The sequence below is a fragment of the Euprymna scolopes genome, chromosome 14 (genome assembly GCF_053919585.1).
Source record: "Euprymna scolopes isolate OS-2025 chromosome 14, ASM5391958v1, whole genome shotgun sequence".
Classification (NCBI taxonomy): domain Eukaryota; kingdom Metazoa; phylum Mollusca; class Cephalopoda; order Sepiida; family Sepiolidae; genus Euprymna; species Euprymna scolopes.
Window position 1 is genome coordinate 23,081,752 of NC_136495.1, and position 21,251 is coordinate 23,103,002.

The window sequence follows — 21,251 nt, forward strand, 5'->3', positions numbered from 1 at the left end:
GATATAAATTATGTGCTTTATTTATAAATGAGTTATCAAGTGTTAACTATTCTGGATTTTTATTTGAATCTGGGCTTGACCATTACTCCTGATCTTAAGTGGAACACGTACATCAAATCTGTTGCCAAGTTCGCTGGAAAAATGGTGGGATCTTTCTATCGATCCGGTAAATATCTCACTGCTGATGCTATTCTCTATCTATATAAGAGCCAGGTACGTCCAAGGATGGAATACTGTTGCCACATCTGGGCAGGAGCTGCTAGAAAGGACGTCCTGCCTTGATAGAGTTCAAAATAGACTTCGTAGCCTCATAGATGTCCTTTTCTCTTCCTTGCAACCTTTATCTCACAGAAGAGATGTTGCGAGTTTGTCTCTGATGTATCGTTATTTTCATGGAAAGTGTTCGACTGAGCTTCAATCTATGGTCCCCTCCCTCGCCAAACTTTCACAAGAAACACTCGTCTAGCTGTAAACACTATCAATAATTCCCCCAACTTTTTATCTGTACCTAAACCTAAACGTAGATTCCATGAACAAAGCTTCTTTCTTAGAACTGCACGCCTGTGGAATTGTCTTCCGTTTTCCTGCTTTCCGGCTGACTACAATATGGTTGTGTTCAAGTCTAAAGTAAATAAGTTCTTGATGAGCCGTTCCATATAAGTTATCAAATTTACCAAATTTTCATTACTAATAATTACTATATTGTCCAATTTCTACTGTACACTCTTTAACCCTTATCCTTGAATGGCCTCTGGGCCTTGATAATGTGGTGATGCCTATGTAAAAAAAAAAAAAAAATGACTCTGAGATAAACACTAGCTAACAAAATCAGGCTATAATCAAAATAACACTGTGCAACACTCTAAAAAGTACAGGACATCTGTGGCGATTTTTGTATGCATAATGGCATGGAGAATCCATTTCTGGCCTTTTTGTTGAATTAGATACAGTTTTTTTTTTTTTTTTTTTTTTTTTTTTGCATAATTGGTAGAAGATGAAATGCCAGATAAACTTTTGTCCACTTTTATTGGGAAGGGAGTAGAACTGTTTGCATTAAAATCTGATTTAATGAAGAATACATCCGAGTTTCTCCTCATAATAAGATGATTTGCTGGTGTAACTCATATATATGAACTAGTATAGCAGCCTTTGGAGAGATGTCAAAAGATACGCCGAAAGCCTAAAGTTTAAGTATATTACTAACTACGACTACAAATAACCATCAGTAAGGCGACTTATAAGATGATATTACTCGATTACTGTAGTCAACACCACTCACCTTCTTCAAACGAATATATCCCTTTTCGAAGCATATTAAAATTTTCACGTGTGAGAGTTGAGAAAATTTCCATTACGAAAATTTTAAATAATGAAAACAGAAAGAAAAAAAATGAAAAAAATAAATAAAACAATTTTATTTAAAATGTTTTTTCGTGAATTGATTCATTTTTTTTTTTTTTTTTTTTTTTACAAATGTAATCTTTTGTCTGATATCAAATATTGATTATTTATGGCAGAGTCCAAGGGAGAATTTTTTGGATCGTTCCTAAAAATAATATTTGTAGGGAGGTCAAAAGTCCTGAAAATCAATTTGTCTGTAATTTGTACCACATGGATACATGCAGACGAACACCATAACATTTTTTGTGTGTTGCAAAGTTTTGGAAGGAGAGAGAGCGAGCGAGAGAGAGAGAGGGTAAGGGGGCGTTTTCCTGTGTTACTTACGGGGTGGGGGGTGATTAGAATGCATATTAAAGAAAGAGAGAGATAAGGCATTAGGGAATCAGAGAGAGGGTGGGAGAAAAAAGAAATAATCAGTGAGAAAAAGAATGAGAGAAAGAAAAAACGAGCGAGAAAACGCGAGAGAGGGGAAATGAAAGATGGAGGAATAAAGAAAGTGAATGATAAAAAGAAAGGTTAAGTGGGAAAGGGAGTGACACAAAGAAGGGGTGAGAGAGAAAGAAAGAGATAGAACGAGAGGGAGAGTGGGAAAAGGGGGAGAGTGAATGAGAAAGAGAGTGAGAGAAAGGAGCATGAGAGAACGAGAGAACGAAAAAGAATGCGTGTGTGTGTGTGTGTGTGTGTGTGTGTGTGTGTGTGTGTGTGTGTGTGTGAGAGAGAGAGAGGGAGAGAGAGAAAGAGAGAGAGAGAGAACGTTTTGCTGTATTACTTATGGGAGTAATGAAAATAATGCATTTCAAAGAGGGAAGGAGAAAGAAGGAGAAAGAGAGAGTGAACTTAGAAAAAAAGAGAGTGAATGAAAAAGAGCGTGAGAAAAAGAAGGGGTAAGAGAGAAAGAAAGAGATAGAACGAGAGGGAGAGTGGGAAAAGGGGGAGAGTGAATGAGAAAGAGAGTGAGAAAAAGAAGGAGTACGCACATGCGAGAAAGAGAGAAACGGACAGACAGACAAGGAGTGAGAGAGATTTAAAGATCCCGTACAAACTTTTTAAAATTCTATTTTCTTTTTTCTGATTCCGGGCAGCGCCATATAACCCTGCTAATCCCATCTAAATAATTCACCTCTAAACTATCTCGCTGCTACCCATGGAGTTCGCCCATCAATTGATCACCCATGTCAAACTAATGACAACATTTTGTAAATGAGATTTTAATTACATTACGCCATTGCACTCACTTAGGCAGAAAAATGCTTCGCTAATATGAATTTAGTCAAACTGTTTTATTTTTTTTTTTTCTCTTTATTTTGTTAATTGATAAGAGATTAAAGTTTTCCCCCCTTTAGTTTCATCAAATATATGTGAAAACAAAAGCTTATTTTTTTTTTTTTTTTAAATATTGCAACTATCATTAATTTTGCCTGCTGAAGGACAGAGTTGTGACTTTCGTAAAAGTAAAAGTTATCCCACGACCATAAAGCAGGCCTGATCACTGAAAAATGACGTCATACCTGAGGTAGAAGCAAGCAATATTCGTTAAATGGTCCAGGCTGTTGATAATAATAAATAAAAGCTTTTTACAAAAAGAATTAGAAAACTTTTTAAAAAAAAAATGTACTGAAAAAGTAAAAAAAAAAAAAAAAAGAACACGATTCATACAGAAACTGAATTTTATTTAATACTAGCAAGCCACCCGGCATTGCCCGGCCATAAACTATGCTTAATATGCTTAAATATAATATTGTAATGCATGTGGATTATGTATTTATCATTATAGAGACGATTCTCTATCGATTATTATATTAAACCTAATATATAATAGTGATATCAAAACTATATATATATATATAAGTAGGTTGTAGTTTGCTTGAAGCATTGTTGAAGAAAATTATAAGGTAAAATTAAAAGCCAAGAACAATGCGAGATTTTTCTTTTTTATATAGAGTAAAATTAAATGCAAACAAAAGAAATAAAGTTCTTTTTTTTGTTGTTCGTTTTTCTTTTTCACACAAATTTTAACTCTAAACAACAGTAATTTTTTTTTTCTGTTGTATTCAATGGTGATATAAATCTCAATATATTTCAGACTTATTAGTCCATTTTCAAGAGAAGACAGCGGAAGAGTGTTCAAAATTGGAAAAGTAGCCGCAGAGTTTGCCACGTGATACCGCGAAATATAGAACAAAAAATGACGTTAGGAGAACGTTAAAATAAATCAGTTGATGTTTGAAATACTTGTTGCGTTTGTGAATCAAGGGAGATGACTATTCAAGCAAGGTTTTTTTTTTTTTTAATTATTGTTTTCCTATGTTTTAAACTTATATTATAAAAGCGGAGCTCAATTCCAGTCTATTGTTTAGTGTGGGAGTATTTTTTGAAATAATTAAAGATTCGAGGATACGAAGTTGACCTACGTTTCTTGAAGAAGCAAGAATGTTGATGTGAAACAACACAGACTAAATTTTATTACTAAATACAGCAAATTACCTACGTTTTATCACCTTATTAAAACCCACAAAAATAGCACACACACACAGATCAGACCCATTGTTTCAAGCGTTAACGGTCCTCTTTATAAAATCTCTTGGTTAATATCCCGCCTACTTAAACCTCTACTCTCTACCTTCCCAGCCCATGTTAGTAGTTCCAACCAAGTAATTAACAGACTCAACGATCTACCACACCATCTACTCAAACTGTACAGATACCCATTTAGCCTAGACGTCGTTTCTTTATACACCTCCATTCCTGCACATCCAGCCATTAATCTCATGGCAGACATTATAGCATCTAAAAACCCACAATGCTTCGGAATTACTCCAGGAGATCTCTTACAACTCCTCCGTATTATAGTAGACAACACTTACTTTACTTTCCTACAAAACACGTTCAAACAAGTATCTGGACTACCCATGGGCTCCAGTCTATCCGGTATTCTTGCCATTACTTATATGGACAAACTCGAAAGACACACCCTTAGTACCTGCTATTCTTATCTCCTTGTTACTAGATATATCGATGACATTTTAATTATCACATACTCCCGCGAAGAAGCTATTAACATTTTCCACAAATTCAATAACGCCGACCCAAACTTAAAATTTACTATAGAACACCCAGACTCTTCGGAATCTCTTTCTCTACTTGATTTTAAAATACAAATAAAAAAAAATGGTGCCATATGCACTGAATTCTACAGAAAACCCGCCAGCAAACGCCTCTTCGTACATTTCAAATCTGCGCTACCTCTCAAGGACAAACTAAACTACGCACATGCCGAAATCTCACGCATACAAGACAAATGCACTAACATCTCCGACAAACATACACACACTAACAATTTCCTACAGACCCTCTCACTAAACGGCTACCCTAATACGATCCTATCCTCACTTAAAAAGAAAAAACGCAACACCCGACCCTTCTCTAACAATTGTTTTCTAAAACTACCCTTCCTCAGTGACAAAATCTCATCTTCAATCCGAAAAGCCATCCGCAGCGAGGGGCTCAACATTCAACTCATCCACACTGGATCTACTTTAAGACAACAGCTCAACCGAAAACATCCATCGCATACACCTTCCCCTTGTTCACTCTCTAATTGCCCAATATCACACACAGGTTTATGCTTTAAGAACCACGTTGTTTACGACCTACAATGCGCTAAATGCAGTGCATCTTACATCGGAAGCACTACCAGATTGCTTCATCACCGCATTAAAGAGCACTTAAACACTACTGCTTCGTCGTTCTATAAACATATTCGCACTTGCATTAATTCAGAACCAGATTTTCACATCAACATTCTTGCTTCTTCAAGAAACGTAGGTCAACTTCGTATCCTCGAATCTTTAATTATTTCAAAAAATACTCCCACACTAAACAATAGACTGGAATTGAGCTCCGCTTTTATAATATAAGTTTAAAACATAGGAAAACAATAATTTAAAAAAAAAAACCTTGCTTGAATAGTCATCTCCCTTGATTCACAAACGCAACAAGTATTTCAAACATCAACTGATTTATTTTAACGTTCTCCTAACGTCATTTTTTGTTCTATATTTCGCGGTATCACGTGGCAAACTCTGCGGCTACTTTTCCAATTTTGAACACTCTTCCGCTGTCTTCTCTTGAAAATGGACTAATAAGTCTGAAATATATTGAGATTTATATCACCATTGAATACAACAGAAAAAAAAAATTACTGTTGTTTAGAGTTAAAATTTGTGTGAAAAAGAAAAACGAACAACAAAAAAAAGAACTTTATTTCTTTTGTTTGCATTTAATTTTACTCTATATAAAAAAAAAAATCTCGCATTGTTCTTGGCTTTTAATTTTACCTTATAATATATATATATATATATATATATATATATATATATATATATATATATATATAAAACATTGGTGCCGTCAGCTAGAATCGAAACCGAAACATTCAACTCTCTACCCTCATTCCTTAACTTGGATAGTCTGGTGAAGGGTAAAATATCCAATAACGGTAAAATCCAAAAAACACTATCCATTCATGTGAAATCACCTTTTTCTTCACTATATTCCCTCTGCTTCACTATTTGTTACCAAGTAAGATCTATGAATTCCTTATAGTTTCATTAAATACTTTTGCAAGCAAAATCCGATTCCGCATTTTGCTAAATCCTACCCTCTGATGAGAAGGAAAGAATTTCTTCGGAACTCCGCGGATTAAGGACTATCCACTTATTTTGTGCTTCTTTTTTTTAAAATTAAATATGTTTTTAACTCTTTTTCAAAGTGTTTTTTAACATGTTTTATTAACTATATAAATATATATATATATATATATATATAAGTTTCACCTGCCATCCTTTTTAATTCCAAAGTCTAGCAGTTTGAGGGAAGAAATTACTAGAGTAGAAGTCTTTTTAGCATCTGAGAACCTTCACAGTGAAGGGGTGGAATTTTGCTACTTGTGTGAATAGAGGGTATTTGCGTTGAGGTGGCACTAGTGCTAGGAGTTTGTCGGAGCACATGTTATTAAAGTACTTGTATAATGATCACAGGGATGCAACACTGCAGGGATGGCACAAGGGTTGGAGTTTGGCTGCCAGTTCAGGACCCATTAGATTAGTGACCCTTTTTTTGGAACCCTGTTAATTTTTTTCTTAATACATCGCTCTTTATAATCTCCAAGTGGTCACCCATTTAATACTAACCGTTTTCAATGCTGTTTAACTTTTAATTAAAAGCTGTGTAGTGTTACAAGAAATACATTTTTTTTGTTATTTTATTTTAACATGTTTGATGAAATCTAAAAATTCATAAAAAATTAAACTTGGAACTCAACAGGAATATTTCATTGGAACGTTTTCTATTTTTACAAGGAAAATTATTCTTCTCTTGCTCAAAACTGCGTCGAAGTTCACAAATCCATAAAAAAATATTTTTGTTGTTGCTGTTAAACACGTCAGACTACTGGATAGAGCTGACAAATTGTCTGATCTGTAAGAAAACCTCCTTGTTGGTCACAGCTATTTGTTAACCGACAAAATGTTTACTCTCCTCCCCCTCTGCGATACCTAGAGCAGCAAGGCTCAGCAGTTGCATACAAAGTCGGGAAAGGTTTGACCTAGAACACACAAAGGAATGGCACAGAAGCAACGTTGTCAGTCTTGTTCTATTGATTTGCGTTTCTATACCTAGCATATCTTTTCTTAATGCATATAGAGGCAGAAACAACAGCGGATCCGTCTTCATTTTATTGATGTTAATAACTTTTATCACAAAGATACATGATTAAATCTGTTTTATTTTTATTAGTCTGTATTCTAAAAAACAAAAATAAAAATTGTATTTCCAATTAATTTTAATATTTTAAATATACAGTATAATCACATTATTACACTGACTCCCGTTAGATCACCAAAGTTTAGCACTGTTGAGTCTGGTCAGTACTAAAACGGATGATCAATTGGGAATACCAGGCGCTGTATGTGCTCTCTGCTTATCTTGGCATTGTTTCCAGTCGTCCTCAACTTTTCCTTGTCACTGGAATCAAACAGTGTCGACTTAGGAAAAGAGTAGTTAGATATTACGCCATCCTTGCTCACAATTCAGCATGTGTCATCCATCGTCCTTCCAGGATATGCAAATGGCCTTTGTCAATCCAGTGAAGGAACATATAATGTTTTAATCTTTAATCCTGACCCATATTTTTTTTATTTATCTATAATACAAAGGGCAATTGTATTTATGTATGTATGTATGTATGTATGTATGTATGTATGTATGTATGTATGGTTAAAAGTAAAAAAATTACAAAACAGATACTCACAAAGTTGGTATTATCATGCTCGATATTTTCCCGGATAAATAATATCTGAGATTTAGATAACAATATTCGTTCTTTGACCCTAAATTGATGCCAGATTATGTACTAACATATTAGTAACAGAAGTAACAGATTTTGTTTCATCAAGGAGTTAATTTTCTTATGCCGACTCATTCTTCAAAGAATCTATAAAAACGAGTTGTCTGTGTGTATGCCCAGAGAGAGAAATGGGCTAGACAAAGACAAAAGGGGATAGGGCGATACGGGAGAAAACTGGGTATGAAAGAAAGAGAGAAAGATAGATAATAGAAATATGTTACACTTTTGCCCTGGGTAACGCCAGGTATGCTTGCTAGTCATAAATAAAGGGAAGCAGAGGAATTTTTACTATCAGACACATATCTACTACTGATTACAGTCCTTTATGCTCTGATTCTAATATTAGAATGATAATAATAATAAGTGAAGGAAAAACGTAAAGAAAATTCTGTGCAATTATATATGGATCATCCGAGAATCGCAGAAAAATGCTGAGTCAGGGAATGGGCAGATTGCCAAGACCCACATGTGCACACACACACACAGATACAAACACACACATGTATACACACATGTGCACACGTATACATACATACAAAAAAGTCGTTAGACGTTTACATATGGATCATCCAAAAGTTGCAGAAAAATGCTGGGTCAGAGAATGGGCAAATTGCCAAGACCCACATGTGCACACACACACACACGCATGCGCACACACACACACACACACACACACACACACACACACACACACATGTATGCACACCTGTGCACACACACACACATACATGTATACACACATATGCACACACATACATACACACACACACAAAAGTCGTTAGATGTTTATATGTGGATCATCCGAGAATTGCAGAAAAATGCTGGGTCAGAGAATGGGCAGATTGTCAAGATCCATATGTACACACACAAACACACATACATGTATGCACACATGTGCACATACACATATATACGCACACACAAAAGTCGTTAGATGTTTACTGTTTGTTTCAAATTAAAAAAGAAACAGACAACATTTCTGGCGCACCAATCCTTTCTTTGCTGATGACATTCAGTACAAACCGCTTGTAACTCTAACATGCTAATTATCTCACAACAGTTATCTGTCCTTACATATTTATAGGAATTGGCGATCGCCACTTTAAAGAAGAAGGCTATCCCAACAAAATTACAATGTCAGGCTGTGGGCACACAGATGGCTCAACAACCTGATTTACTTGCTAACGATACGACACACAAGATCATTGTCTTCCATATGTAGATAACGATATTTTTACCCTGTTTGTACTGTCATAGGATTTCATGTGGCTGAATAAATCAACCCTTGAAGTCAGGAAGAGTAGCCATCTTGTATTATGAAGAAAAGTCATGAAACACACACACACACACATACACACACACACATATATATATAATTATTTCCAGAGCCAAACAACGTAGCAGCCCACAAGAACCATGACAGCCAATGAACCGGAAGTCAGAGACTCGAGTTTCACCCTCATTTGGGCTCATCAGTTAGACATATCCGAACCTGAGATTTGAAACCCGAGCCTCTTGCATGCGAAACAAGCACTCTGCCAACTGAGCAAACGCCCCACACGCAAGAAATTCTATTAACTAACACAGATCAAGCAAACCCCGGTGAAATCCGACTATGGAATGGATCTATTTCGTCTTGACAAGGGACGTGGTTATCCAACCAGCTAATAACCCCCAAGCCGATGTCTCACAAGTAGGAATTTTCAACTCGAAAGGTCGATGCCATCCAACAGTGCTAACCTAGCAAGCAAATAGTAATAGAATTTTTCAGAATGTGAGAGATTATATAATTATTTCCACAGCCAAATAAATTCAAAACTCGAGTCTTGGACTTCTGGTTCGTTGACTGTCATGGCTCTTGGGGGCTGCGATGTTGTTTGGCTGGGAAATAATTATATAATCTCTCACATTTTGAAAAATTATATATATATATATATATATATATATATGCACAATAAAAAATGGTATATGAGTTAATAGTTAACTTGGTTGAAGGTTAATGAAAATGATTAATGAATACCTTTATAATAATAATCATCATATAAGATATGCAACTTAGAGTTAATCGAATTGTTTCAAAGTATAGATATACAGGGTTCAAAAAAGAGTCGCCAACCTAATAGGTCCTGAACTATCACTTAAACTCCAGCCTCTGTTTCATCGCCAAAATGTGGTATCCTTGTGCCTATTTTACAAGTATTTCAATGGCAATTGCTTTGACAAACTCTGAGCACTAATACCATCTCAAAGACAATACCCTCGACAAATCTGACAAGCAGCAAAATCCCACCTCAATACTGTAAAGATTTCCAGATGTCATAAAGCCTTCTACTCGAATAGCTTTTTTTCCTTCTATTGCTACACTTTGGAATTCCCTCCCGGGCCCCTAACTGTACTGACATGTAGAAATTCAAGTGTAATGTGAACAGACATCTCACTGCCCAACTCCATAAATTGTATCCCTGCAAATCTGGTCCCAAATAGTAGCCCCTTATGACTAAGTGGCCCTGTGCATTGTTTGGAGTGAAACGACATCAATAAAAAAATACAAAACAATATGATACTTATTATTATGGAAAAGAAAAAGATGGCTGCTCTCACTGGGTAACGATTTTTAAATCTCTTTCCCAATTGGAGATGAACTCGATGTGAATTGTTAGTTTTTTGGATTTTTTGTTTGTTGCATCGTTATGCATTTTTTTTTTTTTCTGATTCAGAAATGGAGGAAATATCTGAGGTTGACATACAAAAATGGATAAATGATGGGTGAATTAAATCTTGATCTTCTGTATTATAACAAAATCTTATATATAATATTTTATATGGAAGTTGGATTTTTACACTCACTAGGACGATGTCATCTAGCAAGCTAATCTAGCGAGCAAATTAATATGAGAATTTTCAGAATGTAAGAGATTATATAATTATGTGGAAATAATGTGGAAATAGTTTACTTGATGTGTGTTAACTAATAGACTTTCTTGTGAATACTCAATTGGCAGAGTATTCGCCTTGTATGCAAATGAGGGTGAAACCTTGATTGCAGTAAAGCAACTGGCCCTGACGGCATTCCAATTATAGTATTGAAAAAGCTTCAACCAGAACTTCCCCCATACTTACAAAACTGTTTAAGCGTTGTCTTAAGGAGAATTGCTTCCCAACATCCTGGAAAACCCCATCAGAATGCCCTGTATTTAAGAATTCAGGTGACAGATCATCTCCCTCTCAGTACAGACCAATAAGTCTCCTGTGTGTCATGAGTAAGTTGCTGGAATCCATATTAAATAAAAAAGTAGTCAACCACCTCAGCAGAAATAACCTTCTTAGTGACATGCAATTGTTACATGATAAGGGTTGTCCCCTTTTCATGTAAGTAAAAAAAATAGGGAATTAGTTAAATGTAAATATGAAATAGGATAGTCAAGGATTCGAACTTGCGAATCTAGACTTGGAATTGAAAATTCAAATCATAAGTTAAAATAAATACAGAATCTTATTGAAAATAAGGAATGTGGAATTGCCATTGTTTAGCTCACACAAAATAGTTTGAAAAAGGAATGTAATGATGAAATTTGTTTCTATTATAAAAATGAAAATTAAAATAAGGAATTTAAAAACGGACAATGGAAAATGTTATTTGTAAAGTTCTGAGAGACACGTGCTGGTCATGCAGTGACGTCATGAGTCATGAATTTAGTTAGATAAGTCAGAATCAAAATCAGTCAGTTAGAAGAAGTGAGGGGAGTCAGATCAGAGAAGCAGAGAGGTTCAGACCGATTCTCGATTAGAGACAAGGCACCCTCTGGGAAGTGAGAGGGTTTAGAAATAACCATGTAGCAACTTTGAATCCCTAAAATACAGAATCAATGATCATCATGTTTTTTATAACTGCCGTCTTTCTGTGTTCATCAAGTCCAGCACCTAACAGCTGCTAAACTCCTGACTGACAAACAATATGGATTCAGGCAAGCCCGTTCAACAGCAGATATCTTAACTGTAGTTTCTGAACGTATATACCGTTCATTGGATAAAACAGGGGAGGGTAGAGCGGTGGCCCTCGATATATCTAAGGCTTTTGACAGGGTATGGCACGATGGTCTTCTAAGGAAAATTAGATCATATGGAATCACTGGAAGAATTCATAATGTAATTAAATCCTTCTTAAGTAATAGAAAAATCAAAGTTGTCCTCGGCGGTCGTACATCCAAACAATACGACATAAATGCGGGAGTACCTCAGGGATCTATCCTTGGACCTCTATTATTCCTGATATTCATAAACGACCTCCCTGATAAAATTGTTTCGGAGATGGGTATATTTGCCGATGACACCACTCTCTATAACAGATATGAGGGGAAAACAAATGAACACATATCCAAGGAAATGGCAGAAACACTAGAGGATGACCTCCAATCCATAGTGGAATAGGGACAAAAATGGTTGGTCACATTCAATGCTGCTAAGACTAAGCTTGTTTCCTTCAATAACTACAAGAAACCTTCTCTGCCACCAATAGCAATGGCCAAGAACACATTACCTGAAAGTACTTCTTTTAAACTCCTCGGCCTAACGTTTACAGGGAATATGAACTGGAATAGATACATTGAGAGCATTGCCAAGGCTGCTGCAAGGAAGGTTGGTTCCCTCTACCGTGCTAGAAAACTACTTACGCCTGACAGTATCCTATACCTCTATAAGGCAACCATTCGCCCATGTATGGAGTACTGTTGTCACATCTGGGCTGGTGCATCTGCTTCTTGTCTCTCGCTCCTGGACAGGGTTCAAAAGAGAGTCGCCAACCTGATAGGTCCTGAACTGTCATCTAGGCTTCAGCCTCTGTCCCATCGACGAGATATTGCATCCCTCTGCCTGTTCTACAAATACTTCAATGGTGAATGCTCTGACGAACTGCAAACACTTGTACCTCCCCGACATAACTACCCCCGACAAACCCGACAAGCTACTAAGTCTCATCCCTTTACAGTAGAAATCCCTAGGTGCAAGAAAGCCTTTTACTCCAATAGTTTCTTCCCCAGAACTGCGGGTCTTTGGAACTCCCTTCCGGGATTCTGCTTTCCCAACAGCAATGATATGCAGAAGTTCAAGTGTAATGTCAACAAACATCTTTCTACTCATCTCCCTTCATAATGACCCCGCTAATTAAGTCCCTGATAGTAGCCCCCTGCTTCAAAGTGGCACTGTGCCTTGTTTAGGGTGAAAATTGAATTAAAAAAAAAAAAAAAAAAAGAAAGGTAACGTGTTTATATTATATGTACAACTGTCAAAGTAAATATCAAACGCACTCTCGGTCTATCTATCAAGATATTCAAAAATCGCTTCTAGTTGAATTACAGGCTTGGTGCTCTTGCAGTAACATGCACACTGTTTATTATATATATATACAGAACTGTCTCTCTCTTTATATATACCCTGTTTATGTCTCCAATATGCTATCTCCACAAACATGAACATTTTAAGACAATATGAACATTCACAATGAATATATATAATATGAGCATCTCCCAACACTCAACACATGAACATCCTAAGACTCTTACTAACATGAACAACAACAAATATATAAGTCGTCATCTAAATAAGAACAACGAAACATACTCTCAGATTCAAAAATAATACCACCCATTACATAATACAATATGGTTTCCGTTTTGCTAGATCTACGACAGATGTGCTAACGGTTATATCTCATAGGATTAGTGAATCTCTCGACAAAGGCTTCCTTTCTAGGGCAATTGCTCTTGACATATCAAAGGGCTTCGATAAGGTATGGCATAAGGGCCTACTTCACAAGATTTCCAGCTATGGTATAACTGGAAATGTTTTCTCAATTATTAAATCATTTCTCTCTGATAGGCTCATAAGAGTAGTGGTTGATGGACAGAAATCAGAAGCTCACAGTATTAATGCTGGAGTCCCTCAAGGGTCCATCCTGGGCCCAACTCTTTTCCTTATCTACATCAATGATCTCCCAAAACACATACTTAAATCATTCGTTAACATCTATGCTGATGACACGACCATCTATGGTAACACATCAAAGGCCGTAAATGACAAAATTCCCTCTGATTTTGAGCCTGTGGTACAATGGGGGAAGAGATGGCTGGTTACTTTTAATGCATCTAAAACCAAGCTCCTATCTTTACATCATCAACGCTCTGATCCCCATCTGGTATCAATTGAAATGGATGGCTCTTGTCTTTGGGAGGCTCCATGTTTTGACAAGCTTCTGGGATTGATCTTTATTCCTGATCTGAAATGGAACATGTACATCAAATCTGTTGCCAAGGTCACTGGAAAAATGGTGGGGTCCTTCTACCGCTCTAGTAGATAGCTCACTACTGATGCAATTCTCTATCTAAAAGCCAAGTACGTCCAAGGATGGAGTACTGCTGCCATATCTGGGCAGGAGCTGCTAAAAACAGTCTATCCTGCCTTGACAGAGTACAAAATAGACTTTGTAGCCTAGTGGAGGATGCCCTTTTCTCTTCCCTGCAACCTCTCTCCCACAGAAGGGACGTGGCGAGCCTGTCATTATTTTATCATTATTTCCATGGGAAGCGCTCGTCTGAGCTTCAATCTCTGGTCCCCCCTCGCCAATCTTTCACGAAAAACACCCGTCTAGATGAAATCACTGTCATTAATTTTCCCCACTCTTTATCTGTGCATAAATCAAAACTTAGATTCCATGAACAAAGCTTCTTTCTTAGAACTGCAGGCCTGTGGAACTCTCTTCCATTTGCCTGTTTCCCACCTGACTACAACTTGGATATCTTCAAGTCCAACATAAACAAATTCCTGATAAATCGCCCCCTTAAGTAAGACACTATATCAGACCCCCATTACTTATGATTACTACGATATTGTCCCATTTATTACTGTACATGCAATAACCCTTATCTCCGGACCTTGATAAGTGGTGACTTCCATGTAAAAAAAAAAAAAAACTCGTCTTGGGCTTCCAGTTTGTTGGCTATCATAGCTTGTGTGAACTGCAACGTTGATTGACTGTGGAAATAATTATATCATCTCTCATTTTCTGAAAATTCTCATATATATATATATATATATATATATATATATATATATATATATATATATATATAATTGTTACTATAGTTATTTTAATACCTACAGACACCGGTGTTTCATCCTTTCAGGAATCATTATTGCAGGGAGTTACGATTACAGCTGGTTGGGAGATTCAAACCCAGCCATAAAGCTATCTCTGACTCCATTAGCAGGGAACAAACTGCACAGCCAATGTTAACCACGAGAAATACAGTTAAAATTAACATGCACTCTCTCACTGACGTTAATGTACATGCATATCTACAATGCTCTTACCATTTACACGGTAACATGCAAACACGCGGTGCCAGCCAAAAGGAACATGCAATTTTGTGCAATATTCAGGATGGTCCAAATTTACAAATATTTCACGCAGCTTATATTTTCAAATTTATTTTTACATCGATAGTAGTTGAGGGCGACCCAAAAGCTTCCTTTTCATTGGCTACTATACCTACTATTAGATTATATTGATTCTTGATATATCTGCTTTTTTTTTCATTCATATTCTACATATATATAGTGGGTTCTCCGTAAGTAACTGCATATCGCCATTTATTTGTTTCCCTGCAAAAGCAAAATGTGACACAAGGTCGTTTTTAATGTGGGGGGAAAAATCAGCTCCCCAAAAAAGGGGCACTCTGGAAGTAGGCAAAAATAAAAATTGCCTTAATAACGAAGGGTTTCCCCTACATTGACTAAAGAAAAATTAACTTTTGTGTAGCATCAGAACAGATCCTACACTTGGATCTTACCCTGAAGCATATTTTCTTTCATTTGTAAAATTGTTGATATTTAAGTAATTCGTCTATTTCGGGAGTCATTTGAAAACTGAAATCGTATAAATTTACAGCATCGTTTAACTTATATAAAGTCGAACTGCCATTGCTTGGGTGCCGTTGGAATTGAGAACCAAACTACGCTGGTCAGTCGCTGAAAGATTACCAAAGCACGTGCATTTTAATGAACATTAATAAATGTTTTATATGGCAAAAAACGTAAGTGTACCCTTTGTTAGTTTTTATTTATTTATTTATTTATTGCATATTTGTATAGACTTAAGAGCATTAGGGTGGGTTGGGGTGGGAGGGGTAGACAGAGTGAACGGACCAAAGCGTTTATGCCTCTCTTTGGGATCTTAGTATAAAGAGAATATTATCTAGAATTTAAACTAATTTTACCGAGTTTCATTTATAAAGGTTATGCCGTTTTCTTTTAGAGAAACTGGATTTTTTCCACATTTAAAAAAACAAAAAAACGATCTTAACTCTACCTTGGGAGACAAATAAATTAGATCAGGGATGGCTAGGAGCAAAGTGTAGTATCTGTTTTTACACATCATCTTTTCTGTCCTCACTCAGGAGAAAGCCTTCTAGGGGGTAGACTGAGGCAATTTTTATTGTTGTCCCAATCCAGAGTGCCTTTTTTTTGGGGGGGGGGGCTCACATTAAAAAATCGACTTTGTGTCTAACACGGCCCATCTTGTGTTTCTTTGGGGTCTTAGTATAAAGAATATAATCTAGAATTTAAAATAATTTTTACTTAGTTTCACACTCCAAAATCAACAGATTAGGCCATTCCTATAATGACTTGGCCCCTGTTGATTGCAGTGTAATGCTGATTCTCTGCAGTTCTAGGAGGTCCACCCACTCAGGCTTTGCCTTTTCTCTTTTTATTACTAATCGTCTGAGGCGCCCTTACCAGGGAATGCCGATGGGACTGCCCAGGCACTTTTTGCAGGTCAGAGCGCCCTCCCTCGGGGGTACTGACTTCTTGAACTCACTTTCTAAACCTGGTGTCACAGTTCTTGCAGTTGGAGAAGAACTAAATACCTCTTTTAAAGAATCTGGATTTTTCCCACATTAAAAAAACAACCTTGTATGTAACTCTCCTTTCGTTGGAACAAAAATAAATAAGATCATAAATAGTAGTAATCAGTAATAAGGAGCAAAGGTTTGGGTTTAGGGTTGTTTTTTTTTTGTTTTTGTTTTTTTGTACTTTCACGTAAAATTAGTTTTATGAAAAGGATTCATTTGTTTAGCAGCTTGTAGGCCCGTGGAAGGGTATAAGTTCGAAAACGGACATCTTTGCTGCTCAAGTACTCTTGTTATCGTTGTTATTGAGCATTATTAATTTATTTTCGTATGAATCAAATGATTATTGTTGCCATCGGTTTCCCTGGTATTATTGAGCATTATTAATTTATTTTCGTATGAATCAAATGATTATTGTTGGCATTGGTTTCCCTGGTATTTTTCTAGTTAGAATTCTTTCAAGAAAGACGTCAGGTACTTACGGAAGGGATCATACGAAAGTTGCAAACATTTCTAAGTTAAAATGTTTTCCTGGAACAAACTGGAATCGAACTTGTTACAATCAGGTTGTAAATCCGTGTCATTAACCACTTAGCCATTGTCACCTACTTGCTGCTATAGCTGTGGATTAAAATTTGACACTTAATGTTGAAAGATTAGCAAAGTGTATTGAGCTTCATGGAGAGCGTATACAGAGCTCCAATAAACTTTTTAATTAACTTCATGTTTTATGTTGCTATAACTTAAGTGCATTCTTTTGGCCAAGATCAAAGTGTAGTATCTTTTCCGGCAGATACTGCAAGCAAAGACCATATGTGGGGGCGACCCCACATATAAGACCTTGGTCAATGAAGGGGCAACCCTTCATACCAATTGTCACTATCCAGCTCCCCTACTTCCCGAGGAGTTGGTCCCCATTTCCCCTTCACTCCTCACTTTAAAAATCGGCCTTGTGCCTAATTTGCTCAGTGGGGGAGCAAATAAATACCTCAAAGTGTAGTATCTGTTCTTCAGATGCTGCACTTTCATTTCTTGTTCTCTTTCAGTGGAGGAACAGTCCTTCACGACTGAGACAATTTTTTATTTTTGTACCTTTTCTCCACGTTAAAAAACGACCCTGGTGTCTAACTCTGTCCCGTGGAGAGGCATTGTAAATAGGTATAACTTAAGTGCATCCTTTGTGAGTTTCACTATTGCAGTTGCATGGTATTTTCCATGTTACATTCGTTATGTTGAAATGAAATTATATAGTTTTGTTAAAACTCACTTCTTCCCTGGGGCCAAAATCTCTTTTCCTGGAGCATTCTTTTGATGTCTTCACAAAACAGCCAGCAGTTGATGGAGGTCAGGTCTGGAGAAGAGGAAAGAGAATGCTTATCTGTAGTCATAGCAACGGTTGTGTTATTGACCTATGCTGAGACAAGATACTTATCATTGGCAGCTTTAAAATCCGGGATTTACGTTGTCGTTTTTACTTTTTCAGTCAGTTTTTATAATCCAACAGTTAAGCTCCGGTCACAAAATAAATGGCCAGAGGTCACAAAATCTGCTTAAAAAGCCTTCTCCTATCGCCTTTGATCATGTGTGCGCATGGATGTATGTGTGTGTGTGGGGGGGGGGGTATGTATGTATGTATGTATCTGTGTGTGTGTGTGTGTGTGTGTGTGTGTGTGTGTGTGTGTGTGTGTGTGTGTGTTGCCATTCTGTTTCCGCATGGCCTGACAGAACAAGAGAAATCGTTACGAGATTAGGAGTTATTGTGGATTAAAACAATCGGTGAACTTTGAAATTTCATCTGCAAACTTACGTAACATTCTCAAAGCTAAACAATTTAAGTTTCTGTTTATTTATATTAGTTTTGTAATTACAGTGTGTGTGTGTGTGTGTGTGTGTGTGTGTGTGTGTGTGTGTGTGTGTTTTCTCTTTTTTTTTTTTTTTTTTTTTCAATTTTCTTATTATTTTGTTTTAGGATGGGGTAGATATTCACACGCTACCTCAGACATTCCAACCGAGAGATCTTTTTAAGATTCAAACAGTCCCTTTAAGTGAAATTGTTTGTATATCTCTTGCACTTGGTTCACCAGGTATATTTGTCTGGTAGTTTTTGAAATTCCTTTTCGTGAATCCGGCTGCTTCTATGTTATTTTTTCTTCTCTGATTTATTTATTTAATTGATTTACTTCCCAAATCCTAAACTACACCTTCAAAAGTTTAGTCTCTATTTATTCATTACATGATTTGGGTTCTAGAAAATGTCGAAAATTTAAAAGGGTCATAAGAAATTGAAGATCAAGGTGATGTTGAACCAGTAGGCTGCCAAGTCGCCAATAATTATTGATGGAAAGACCATTGAGGAAATTGAAAGCTACATCTACTTAGTAAAGAAAATTATGAAAGATGAAGATCTCCCTGGGATAAAGAGAAGAATAGCAATGGGATGGGGGGAAAAAATTGTGTACAATGACATAAAGATCAATTTAAATGCAAATCTGGTGTATTTGAACTTTCAAACGAAAGGATAAAAATCCTTTAAAACATTTTAAAATCTATAAACAGACTGAAATTTGGGGAATATTTTATTGATTGATCTCTTTTTTTTCTTTTTTTTTTTTGTTTTATTACATTTTCACCCCAAACAAGGCAAATTGCCACTTTGGTGTAGGGGCTACTATCAGGGGCAACAACTACTGGGGTACTATGTAGGGATTTGAGCAGCAAGATGTCGGTTCACGTTACACTTGAACTTCTGCACGTCAGTACTGTTGGGGAAGCAGGGACCTGGAATGGAATTCCAAAGTCTAGCTGTTCTGGGGAAGAAACTATTGGAGTAGAAAGATCTTTTACATCTAGGGATCTCTACAGTGTGAGGGTGGGATTTAGCAGCCTGTCGGGTTTGTCGAGGGTGTTTACGTCGTGGGGGCACAAGTGATTGCAGTTCGTCAGAGCATTCACCATTAAAATACTTGTAGAACAGGCAGAGGGATGCAACATTTCGTCGATCTCTAATATTTATTGTTAAAATTTCACAAAAATCGGAGATATCTAAATTTTCATGAAGAGCTTTCACCCCTTTTTAACGTAGCCTACATTAAAACCTTTACACCTATTATCTGTGTCCTAAAATTTATAATGATCGGTTAATTAGTTTAGGAGTGAATCATGTACACGCACATTTATAAACATATACACATACCTAACTTTATATATAGATATAAAATTCACATAATGTTCCTGTTGTAGTTACAAAAAAAAAAAAAAAGCAAAAAACGCGTGTCCTCAAAAAACTTTACACAAACAAATATTTTAACCAAATCAAGGTTCAAGAATTGCGGCTGGTACGTTTCAGAATGTTGGCTCCTATTTTGGCGATATTTTTGTGACTTACTTTTCCTCTGTGTTATACAATGACACTATGTTTGAAAACTAGCAACAATTGGCGCGCCTCGTTTTCTTTCACCTGAAGGGATATCTACGATGTGAATTCTGAAAGGTTGACAGTGAGTGTAACAGCTTATGGTTTTTTATTTATTTATTTATTTTTTTTTTTTTGTGTGTGTGTGTGTGTGTGTGTGTGTGTGTGTGTGTGTGTGTGTGTGTGTGTGTGTGTGTGTGTGTTTCTAAATTTTTTAGATGAGGATTGATTGGTTATTTGTATCATTTGGATTCGTCGGACTACTGTTCTCATTCTAAGAGTTAGACGGCTCAAAGAAGCAACACATATGCTGGGCGAGACACTCAATTACTAAGTAGACCTAGTATAGAATTTAACACGATATGGGAACCGTTAATTATAAATAGCAGATAATATACACAGTAATAAGTAAACAACAATTATATATATATATATATATATATATATATATATATATATATATATATATATATATATATATATATATAATGCTCCCTATCTTGGGTTGAGCATATTGGGAAGTGATAAACAAACTGCCATTAGCATATTAAGTGACGCTCTTTGTGTAAACAAATCAAGCGGAGGCATTTGGACGATGTCAAAATATCGTTAATTCATTACCCACACAGCAGATAGTGCAATGGTGAGAAGCCTTGACTGTCATTTGGACGATCGGGTTTCGATCCTGGCTTGAGGAAGTTGCCTGTCTAGCTGCACTGATGAGCTGTGAAACAGTGAAACAGTACTGTATGTGGATGACTTTCTATATATATATATATATATATATATATACGCACACACACACACATATATATATATATATATATATATATATATATATATATATATATATACATATATACACACAGTAATCTATATAGTAACAATGATTAGTAATAAATACACCGATATTTACAACTAGAAATAAATAAAATAGATTTAAAACTCCTAAAATTCATGCTTTTGTTCTCTTTCGGTGGAGGAGAAATCCTTCACGACTGAGACAATTTTTACTTTTGTACCTTTTCTCCACGTTAAAAAACGACCCTGGTGTCTAACTCTGTCCCGTGGGGAGGCATTGTAAATAAGTACAACTATCTGCAATTGTAAAAAGTGATATTCTCCTGGA